This window comes from Danio rerio, chromosome 14 (assembly GCF_052040795.2).
Source record: "Danio rerio strain M-AB ecotype USA chromosome 14, GRCz13ab, whole genome shotgun sequence".
Taxonomy (NCBI): Eukaryota; Metazoa; Chordata; class Actinopteri; order Cypriniformes; family Danionidae; genus Danio; species Danio rerio.
In genome coordinates this window covers 24,317,309-24,328,826 of record NC_141034.1, presented here as the reverse complement: position 1 = coordinate 24,328,826, position 11,518 = coordinate 24,317,309, and positions in this window count along the sequence as shown.

Here is an 11,518-nt window from a genome sequence, read left to right as displayed (position 1 = left end):
ATCCACCAACTTTCCTGAGTCTGTTAAATGAGGTTCGTGAGGCTGAGGAGATAGAAGCCACTCGACGCAAGATAACTGCTACTGCAAAGCCCATACACTTGCAGGAAGAAAGCATTTGTCCCACTGTTGTACATGAACTTAAAGCAGAAATTCAAGAATTGAGGGCTTAGATAAAAACTGATCGTTCAAATATTGCTTCATCCATGATGATCGAGAACAGAGTGAAACCACGCAAATTAAGCCCCACAGACTCAAAGGAAGTCTAAGAGACTGAGGTTCAGGTGTTGAAAAAACAAGTACAGCAGTTACAACAACAGTTAGCTATAATGAGTGTTGGTCAAAGTAATTCAACAAGCCATGCCCAGTTACCACAAACCCCTGTTTCAAGTTCATCGCAACACCAGCTTTCAAAACCCAAAGCTGACTACTTTTGTTACCGATGTGGTGAAGAGGGACACCTCGCAACTAAATGTAAAGCCCCTGAAAATGCCACTCTTGTAATCAACAAGCTAGTACGTTCCTTAAAAAGGGCTAAAGGAACAAAGAGTAATCCGAACAGCCATGCTGAAGATAGAGCTTGTTTTGCCAAAAAGAGCCAGATACACAGCTGTGAGCCAAAGGGTCTTCCCAAGGGTTTAGTTGGACCAGCGTCTACCATTGCTGTGAAAGTAGGAGGACATCCATGCTATGCTCTTTGGGATAGCGGATCTCAAGTCACTATTGTTTTCGACTCCTGGTATTCTGAACACCTGTCAAATGTGCCCATACTTCCTTTTTCTGGCCTATCCATCTGGGGCCTAAGTTCATCCAATTATCCCTATAAAGGATACATTGTAGTTGATGTCACATTCCCTGTTGCTCTTACTGGTGCAGAAGAAACAGTCACTATCCTTGCTTTAGTCTGCCCAGCCCCTAAAGGACCACAGCAGTTTCCATTAATCATCGGAACCAATGCTAGCTTCTTCCAGCGAATGACAAATGGTGAAGGTACTAATATCACACGCAGTGCCCACTCACTCAGAATACAAACACACCTGGACACCACATCTTTTGCTGTCGACCAACCTGAGGGCCAAGTGAGATGGAAAGGCCCAGGTATGCTTAATGTCCCATCACAAGGTGAGCGATATGCTTCATGCAAAATTGAGTCTGAAAAACCTTTGAGAAGAGACATCTTTCTCATTGAAACCTCTCCTGTTGATTCCCTTCCTGCTGGACTGCTTGTTTCCCCTGTCGTTCTTCCTTCATCAGCAGTAGATGTAAACAATTTCAGGATTTTGATTCAAAATGAGACCAGCAAAGAACTCTCAGTTCCTCCAGGGACTGTAGTTGCTCAAATATTCCCTACAGATACAGTCATTGTTGCTCATGGAGTTACAGAGTCTAACGATCAGATTAATCCTGACGTGTTTAACTTTGGTGATTCGAACATACCTACAGCTTGGGAGAAAAGATTACGCTTGAAGCTGGCTGAGCGAAAGAATGTGTTTTCGACACAGGAATGGGATGTTGGCTTGGCTAAAGGAGTCACCCATCAAATTAGACTGCATGATCCTCACCCATTCAGAGAGCGTTCAAGGCGCATTGCCCCAGCCGATATCGATGATGTCAGAAGGCATCTGAAAGATCTTCTAGCTGCTGGTATCATTGAGGAGTCCAGAAGCCCATATGCATCGCCTATAGTAATAGTGCGCAAAAAGAGTGGTGCTGTGAGAATGTGCATTGATTACCGGACTCTAAACAGTCGCACTACACCTGATCAATATGTCACCCCTCGCATTGATGATGCATTAGACTGCCTAGCGGGAAGCAAATGGTTTTCAGTTTTGGATTTGCGAAGCGGCTATTACCAAATTGCGATGTCTGAGGAAGACAAAGAAAAAACTGCATTCATTTGCCCACTGGGGTTCTACCAGTTTCAACGTATGCCACAAGGAATCACTGGGGCCCCAGCGACGTTTCAAAGATTAATGGAGAAAGTGGTTGGAGATATGCATCTATTACAAGTGATTGTCTATCTTGATGACCTCATTGTCTTTGGAAGTACACTGGAAGAGCATGAGGAGCGATTGATGAAAGTCCTCGACCGTTTGGAGGAATGGGGGCTGAAAGTGTCTATCGACAAGTGCCAGTTCTGTCAGCCAAAAGTCAAGTATGTGGGACACATTGTTTCTGCTGCAGGAATAGCTCCAGACCCCGAGAAAGTAGCTGCGGTGACTCAGTGGAAAGAGCCTACTGACCTAAAATCTTTAAGATCTTTCCTTGGATTTTGTGGATTTTATCGCCGTTTCGTTAAGAATTACTCCTCCATTGTAAGACCTTTGACAGAGTTAACGAAAGGTTACCCACCTGCAAAAGGAAAGAGTAAGGTGGAAGGAAAGAAGTACTTCAAGGAGACTGATCAATTTGGTGAGCGTTGGGACAACGCATGTAAACAAGCTTTTCAAGAGATAATCAAGTGTTTAACTCAGGCACCTGTACTTGCCTTTGCTGATCCATCCCTACCGTACGTACTCCACATTGATGCAAGTCTGAGCGGCATTGGTGCTGTGCTGAATCAAGAACACTCTGATGGACTTCGACCTGTTGCTTTTGCTAGCAGAAAGTTGAGTGCTTCAGAACAGAGATATCACATACACCAGCTAGAGTTCCTTGCATTAAAGTGGGCTGTTGTAGACAAGTTTCACGATTACCTGTATGGAGTTCCATTTGTTGTGAGAACTGATAACAATCCTCTAACTTACGTACTGACAAGTGCAAAGTTGAATGCAACTGGTCATAGATGGCTAGCAGCCTTGGCCACATATAACTTCAGCCTGCAGTATAAGCCAGGCAAACACAACATTGATGCTGACGTGCTTTCCCGTTATCCTGCGGAACCTGCCACTTCCTTTTCTTGGACTGAAATTCCACAGTCTGGAGTAAAAGCTATTTGTCAGTTGTCCAACTTGTCTTGGAGTGATGAAAAGTCCAGACTGATAGACCAGTTAGGTGTTTCACCTGGTAGCATCCCCACTGTTTACTCTTGTCCTGCGTTGCTTGATGTTTGTCACCTAGAACAGTTGACTCATGCTGACCTAAAATTGTCACAAGAACAGGATCCTGTTATTGGCAAAGTAAAACAAGACATTGCACGAAACAAGCCACTCACCCCTATAAAAGGTTCTGATCCTACCCTCACTCTCCTGCAACGCCAAGGTCCCAAACTTGTCATTCGAAATAATCTGTTGTACAGAGTCACCAAAAACCAAAGTGGAAAAGAGAAAGTTCAACTAGTGTTGCCAGAGAAATACCATTTAACAGTGCTGAGGTCTCTGCATGATGAATCTGGTCACCTAGGAGTAGAGAAGACCACAGAGTTACTGAGAGATCGTTTTTACTGGCCACGTATGACCAGTGACATTGAGCAATACATCAAAAATTGTGGTCGTTGTATTACACGCAAGACCTTACCTCAAAAGTCTGCCCCATTAAGCCACATTACCAGCAATGGTCCACTAGACTTGGTTTGTATCGACTTCTTGTCCCTTGAGCCTGATAGTAAGGGTATTGCTAATGTGCTAGTGATAACTGACCACTTCACCCGCTATGCACAAGCATTCCCTACTAAAGACCAGCGAGCTGTGACAGTTGCCAAAGTGTTGGTAGAAAAGTTTTTCGTTCATTACGGATTGCCCTCACGCATTCATTCCGATCAAGGAAGAGACTTTGAAAGCCGGTTGATACAGGAACTTCTGGGAATGTTGGGGATCCGCAAATCACGGACCACACCTTACCACCCACAAGGTGACCCACAGCCAGAACGCTTTAACCGTACCCTTCTGTCAATGCTAGGTACTCTGGAGCCAGCCCAAAAAAGTAAGTGGAGTCAACACATCACTCAGCTTGTACACGCTTATAATTGTACAAAAAACGAGGCTACAGGCTACTCCCCTTATCAGTTGCTTTTTGGAAGAGAGGCTCGTCTGCCCATAGACATATGTTTTGGCATTTCCCCTGCTGGTGAGAAAGGAGTGACTAATCTGCAATACGTTGAGAAAATGAAAGCTGAACTGCAACAAGCATATCAGCTGGCGGCTGAGACTTCGTTGAAGGCTCATCAAAGAAACAAGAAGCTCTATGACACAAGAGTGAAACCTCAACTGTTGACTGTTGGAGACAGAGTGCTCATTCGAAATCTTGCTGTAAAAGGAAAAAACAAACTCCAGGACCGATGGAATTCCTTACCATATGTGGTTGTGGAGAAGTTTAAGGACTTACCGGTCTATAAACTGAGGCCTGAGCGTGGAATGGGAGCAATAAGGACAATGCATCGAGACCACTTGTTACCTGTTGGAGAGAATGTGAGATTCAGTAAGGCGAATGACTTCAATCCCTCAACACAGTCACCTGTAACAAGAGCACAATCAGGAAAAAGAGTACAAAAGGAAAAGAAAGTTGAAAATGTTGAGCAAGTAAGAGGTGAAAACCATGAGACATCTGAGAGTGAGGATGACGACCTTTGTTATTACTACCCAAAGTTAATTCCTGCTCTGAGAACTCTGCCAACACCTCAAATTGTTGTGGAACCTGAAATTATACCTGCTGAATATGGTCCAGAACTAAATTCAGAGTGTGAAGCGAGAAAAGATACAGTGGAAGAGGAGGAGGCGAGAGAGGTTCTCAATCAGCCTGCTGAAGCTGTGGATGATCAAGGTGTAGGAGACAATGACCACAGAAATGTTCCCAAACCGGGGTCTGAACCTGCTGTGTGTCGTAAGTCTTCAAGAGAAGTGAAACCAGTAATAAAGCTGAGTTATGATGATTTGGGCCGACCCACTGATAAACCATTAACTATGGTTCACCGAGGGATGGTAGTACACATTGAAGATTTGTCAAAGACCCGAAAGAGCTGCAACACAGTTTGGTGTCACCCCATGGCTCAGTGTTCCCAGTGTGTCCCTACAGCCCCTGGCCCTATTGTCAGAACTGTGATTCAATTTTAAATGTCTCATGAGGGCATGAGAAGTTTAGAAGGGGGAGGATGTAGCCCTTATTAAAAAAGAGCTTACTTAAACCTACTTGCATCTAAAAGCAGAGCATATTATATTTTTATACATAGAAATATACAGAGATTATAATTATATTTTTCATATTATGGTAATCTAATAGACAGAGAATATTAACAGACCACTATTCTGTTAAGAAAATGCATTTTAGTATGCATACTATTATAGGAGTTATATGGTATGTTTCCCTTTAAGTAACTCGTTCGCTACATTTCAGTGTTTGGTTGATTTGCACTTGGGTGAAAATGTGCTTTTTGCTATCAAGTTTGTGTGTTAATACCTGATTGGGTCTATACCAATTAGTCCCCGCCTCTCTTATAGGTGAATAAGCTATTATTGGTTTATCGTGAGAGTTGAGGAGAAGATCGAGAGAACGAGACCGCAGAGGCTTGTCTCTGAGAGAAACTTGAGCATTATAACTGCAAATCGTGAGTTATATACAGTCTATATTGATTTAAAGTGTTCTAAAGTTGTTTAAGAACCTTAGTGTATGCAATAAGTGTTATAATTGCGAGTATATTGAGACCGTTTGCGAGCTGAAGACATTGAAGCTCGTGTGAGACCATATCCTCGTGTTTTAGCAGTCAATGCTACACTAGACTGACGCAGTGTTTTAGCGAGTGAACTGTTAAGAGAGTGAAAGCTCGTTCAGGAGGACAGATTCATTGCATCGGCGGGAGGGTTCATGCTGTGTGCTGACGCTGCATCGGACTGACGGTTCGCGGTGGAGGACATCGATCGCGGGACGGACGACGATCGTGACGGCTGCAGGAAAGCCAGGTACATTTACAGTGTTTTCTTTTTGCTCTTTTAAGAGTGAAGAGGCCATTTTGCAGTTTCAAAGGCCACTACGCACCCGAGCAACATAACAGGCCTGCATTGAGGGTGGGTGAGACTGTATGTGTGTGTGTGTGTGTGTGAGAGTGGGCCCACTTTCAATATTTCAGTGTTGCAAAACTGTTCATTTTCTGTTAACGTTTACAAAAAAGAGAAAAAGGTGTTATTTTTACATTTATTTAGAGAATATTTGCTTTGAGATTCTATAATCTGAGATACGAGTGCACTAAATAATTGTGAGTAATCTAAATCATTCAAGGGTGAATTTACAGTTTTAGTAAGGGAGCGTCTAAAAAGTGCATCAAGTCACAAAAGTGTAAAATGCTTATTGCTTAAGTGATTGGGGTCCAGTTGTTGGATACTCATACTGTGTGTTTATTGAAGGTTAATAACTGTTTCTCTTTGCAATTAGTGTTTTATCTATTGTGTATTGATATAAGGTTGTATTAATAATTCATATCTTATTATAAATGGCATTATAATTATATTTATACCTATAATATCACCTTAATAAATAACAAATACCTCTATACTCATCTTTATTTTTATTTTGTTTATAAATAAATTTCTATTTGTTTATAACTTAATTTGTTTTGCTTACTTATTCAGTGAAGTTCTCTAAAAGTGGTATCTGATTAGGGGGAGTGAAATAATAGTCGAGAGGCTAAACTGTAGGAATCCGGTGCTCCACCCTATAGAGCTTAGGTCAGGACAAAGCCTAAGAGGGCAGGGGGCGCTACACAAGAATGAGTGAGTAAGAAACTGGTTGAATGAAAGAATGTTGGACTGGGTGAATGAATGAATCAGCGATTAAGTAAAAGAATGAGTAACAGTGAGTGAATAAATCAATCAATATTGTAGTGAATGAATTAATGAGTGATTGAATAAATGACTGAGTGAATGAATGAGTGAGAGAATAAATCATCATTTAGTTCATTATTTAATGACCAGAGTCTGTCAAAAAGCACATTATTAAAGTAAAAGCCATATTGATTTGTGTCCTATTTATTACTTGCTGAAAATATTCACTCTGTCAAAGCACTCAAATCTAATTTGAATCAATTCGTATGAGACCATTAATGTAAACACCAGTATAACACATTTTTTCAAACACCAGGTGTTACATGAGGTGAGAGGCATATGTGGTGATGTCATTGGCCATTGAACATTTCCTGCTTGTTGTCAAATTATATTATAACTGAAACGAGTGGCAATTCAATCATAACTTAATGTTAAAACAGGTATCATACCATTATTTATCAATGTGTGGCACTTTTTGAATTCTCAGAAGCTATGGAAATTAAAAATTGTAAAACAGGAAATACGCTGGGACCATTGTTTTTGTTTACATCCCTCAAAATGGTCTATATACTAAACAGCTTACTGTCTGTCTTCAGAAGAAGTAACATTGTTATTACTATGTGCTAAGTTTATGATACTTTTTATTCTTTAATTTGTACCTGTTCATCATACATTCTAATAAAAGCATCCTGGAGTTACAAAGAAGGTTAGGCAGACAGGTATTGACTGCGTATTAAAAGAAAGAAAAACAAAACACCTGCACAACGACACTGTAAATAAATTTTGAGCTTCTTAAATTTTTAGGTTGTATTAAATTTAAATGTCAACTCTCGTGGTAAAATAGTAAAAAATTAATAAAATAGCAGTTAAATAAAAAAATTATGTGCAAACAAAATATGCAATGGGTGGAAATCCACAGATTTTTAGCCTACAATTGAGTCTATTTATTGACATGTAAATATCATTCAGTGTTCATATTAACTTCAGAAATATTGCCTGACAGGACGACGCAGTGGCGCAGTAGATAGTGCTGTCGCATCACAGCAAGAAGGTCGCTGGTTTGAGCCTTGGCTGGGTTGTTTCTGTGTGGAGTTTGCATGTTCTCCCTGCATTCGTCAAGGTTTTCTTTGGGTGTTCCGGTTTCTCCCACAGTCCAAAGACATGCAGTACAGGTGAATTGAGTAAGCTAAATTGTCTGTAGTGTATGAGTGTGAATGGATGTTTCCCAGAGATGGGTTGCGGCAGGAAGGGCACCCACTGCGTTGAACATGAATGTGTTGGCGGTACATTCCACTGTGGGAAATTGATAAAGGGACTATGCCGAAAAGAAAACGAATAAATTAATAATGTTGAACAATAAGCTAATATTTAGATAACGTACATTTTGCATAGGAATATTTTCTCATTAAATAGACAATAGAGTCTCTGTTTACCAAACAAGTGGTTCTAATTGTTGATTTGCTGTCATTCCATATAAATCTGCAGTTTTTTTGTATTGAAATTAATGTCTGCACATTTCGCTTTGCTTTTTATATACACACACACTCACACACACACACACACACACACACACACACATATATATATATATATATATATATATATATATATATATATATATATATATAGGCCGTCTGCCATTTTATTAGGTACATTTTACTAGTATTGGGTTCATATTAACATGATAGCATCCTGCAGTGTTGCAGATTTGTCGACTGCACATTCATGGTGTGAATCTCCCGTTCCACCACATCCCAAAGGTGCTCTATTGGATTGAGGATCTGGTGACTGTGGAAGCCATTCGAGTATAGTGAACGTATTGTCATGTTCAAGAAACCAGTCTGAGAGGATTCTCGCTTTATGAGATGGCACGTTATCCTCCTGGAAATAGCCATCAAAAGATGGGTACACAGTGGTCATAAAGGGAAGGACATGGTCAGCAACAATATTCAGGTAGGCTGTGTCATTGACATGATGCTCAATTGGAACTAATGGGCCCAAAGTATGCCAAGAAAATATCTCCCACGCCATTACACCAACCAATACCAACCTGAACTGTTGATACAAGGCAGGATGGGTCCACACTTTTATATTGTTGATGCCAAATTCTGACCCTACAGTGTCAGTCTCTGAATGGACCGCACACTCTAACCAAACACACCAATTGTGAACGCAAAAATGAATGATGTTGTAGGTGGCAGATAGATTCTGTTTTCAATAAAAGCTGATGCAGAATAAGAAGGAGGGGAAGTGAAGAGCGGTAAGTGAAGTGCGGGAAGTTGAAGTGCACTGCAGAGCGAGTCACGGAGCAAAAAGTAAATCCCATGTTTGCCGATTGCAATGAATAACATGCTTACCTGAGAGAGCCGCAGTAAACAACCTAGCCTCTCCTACCAACAGCGCCACTGTTGGGGCGACGTGGACATCCAGGTCATAGCTGAGTGTGTGTATGACGAGAGCATTGATGATATTCCACGAGGACGATTTCTAGATTCAGCGTTTCCAAATGGATCTGTCGCTGTGGGGTCCAGTCTACTTCTCTGCTAAATTGATGGCTAACTGTGAGTTTCTACTACCTTAGCTGACCGTCCAAGGGGCATGTGCAGGATAAATTATTTGAAGAGCAGGGGGGGGCATGGTTGTTGTTGCACGCGTACTGAAGAGCGGTGTTGTCGCGCGTTCTGATCAGCTGTGTTGTCGCGCGCGTAGTCAAGAGCGGTGTTGTCGCGTAAATATATTTGTTTTTAATTTCTATACTCCATTTGGTAGGTTTGGTTCTACCTGGCGCCCGAACAAAAATATATACATTTAAGGATTAAAATCTTTTTTTTGTAAATTCATTGGTTTTCTCTAAAATTGAAGTATGCCAGCGCCATAACTGGCGCGCAAACAGGGATCGTAAAATACTTGAGACTTAAACACTTAAAAGGACAAAATATTAAAAAAAGAGGAAGAGACTGTGACCTTTTTTTGTCATCAAACATTGAACTGTAAAACTGCTACCTATTTTTTGTGACTTTTCAAATGATGTTTCTTGTGAATGTGGGATTTATTTTTTTAACTAATTTTCTTCCAGTTAATAGAATTGGGTTATTTAAAGTGTTCTGTTGAAATTGTCATGTCAAGTAATTTTCAGGAATAATTATATATTTTTTTTCGTTTGTTTTCACACCTATATATACACATCTACTTTGATTAATCTTTCTACCTTTTACACAGCCAGCTAAGAAACTTTATTCAATGATGTCTGTCACACAAACCCCTCAGGCTCCATTTACACTAATGCGTTTTCTTTTTAAAACGCATAGGTTTTGCTGCGGTTACGACATCTGTCCACACTAACGCTGCTGCTCTGTCTCAGAGTGGATGGGGGAAAACGGAAACAACTGAAAACGGAGGCGGGGCTGCAGACAATTGCCTACCTGATTGGGGCTTTTCCTCAACATTAAGTAGCCTACACACATTTCAGTCTCAAAGATTTAAAAAACATACAACAAAACTTTCAAAAAAGTCATGACCAGTTGACAACTGAAATTCAAAAATGCTGATCTCTGTGCAGATTTTGAAAAGTTCCAGACTGAAGTGACTGATCTGTGTAAAACACAAGACAGTAAACTGCTGAGTATGTTTAAAGAAAATAAGAAGTCCACCACTCTTCACTCTGCCTGCCACTACTTCAATGACACTCAACTCTTCATCACCTTTACCTGCTCCTCCTGTTTTTATAGAGGTAAGAAGTGACCAACTTAAAATGACTTTTACGAATTTTGGCCATCCAGCTGACAATTCTGACCCTTTGCTCTACCTCTACCCTTTGCTCTTTCTGCTTTGCTACTGTTCGGACGTCTTTGCCTACTGCTCCGCTCTTTGCACTCTTGCTTTTATATCTTATACCCTAATTTTAACTTGAGCCTATCAGCACAGTGCTCAAACATTTATTCAGATCAGCATCTATTCTACAAACTTTCTGGAATATATCTTAACTAACAAAAGGGGAATTACCGTTTAAACAATCCTCCTGCTACCAGCTACCAGCTGCTTACATTCCGGAGACGGGAAAACACGGCTGTGAAAATGCCTCTGGATCGGATTAATTCAGAGTCTCACTGCTGTACAAGCTGCCACAAACTTCTACAAAGGATTGCAGTTCTTGAAGCGAAGTTGCTTGCAATCCGACCAGCACACAGCCGGTGAGTCCCATAAATCTGTTCCTGCTACTGTTTTTAGCACAGAAAAACAGAATAAAACTGTTGAAAATGAGCATTGGCATAAACAAGGTGCGAGACCAAAGGGTACTCGTGGGGTCAGATCATACACTGCCGCATTAGCGTCTTCTACCCGAAATACAGCTCGGACTCAAATACAGCTTCAGAACAGATATGAAGTTTTGAGTAATATGGGTGAAGAATCCCCAAATGAAGAATCCATAAAGAAGGTGGTCAGCGGAGAGGGAAGACACGGGTCCACCCGAGAGGGGGGACTGAACCGTGGTGGAATAGGCATGTGGGATCACCTAGTGGGGATCACGCATAGCAGGCACCTATACCCAAAACGCGGGCTGACCGGCGGGCAGGCCTACAACGTAGTGGGCCAGCAAGTGACTCCTCCGCTGAGTCAGTGCTGGGGGCCATGGAGGAATCTGCAGGGCTCACCTGACGGGGAACTTACTGACAGATAAGAAGGCGCACATATCTCCGTGTTAGGGAAAATGGCGCAGCAAGCGTGTTACAACACCCTACCGAGTTGTTTTCTCAATCACCAAATGGTTACCTAATACCCTTGATGAAACCGGCTCCACTCGCAGATTGTAAAACCTAGCAAATGTGTTGGGT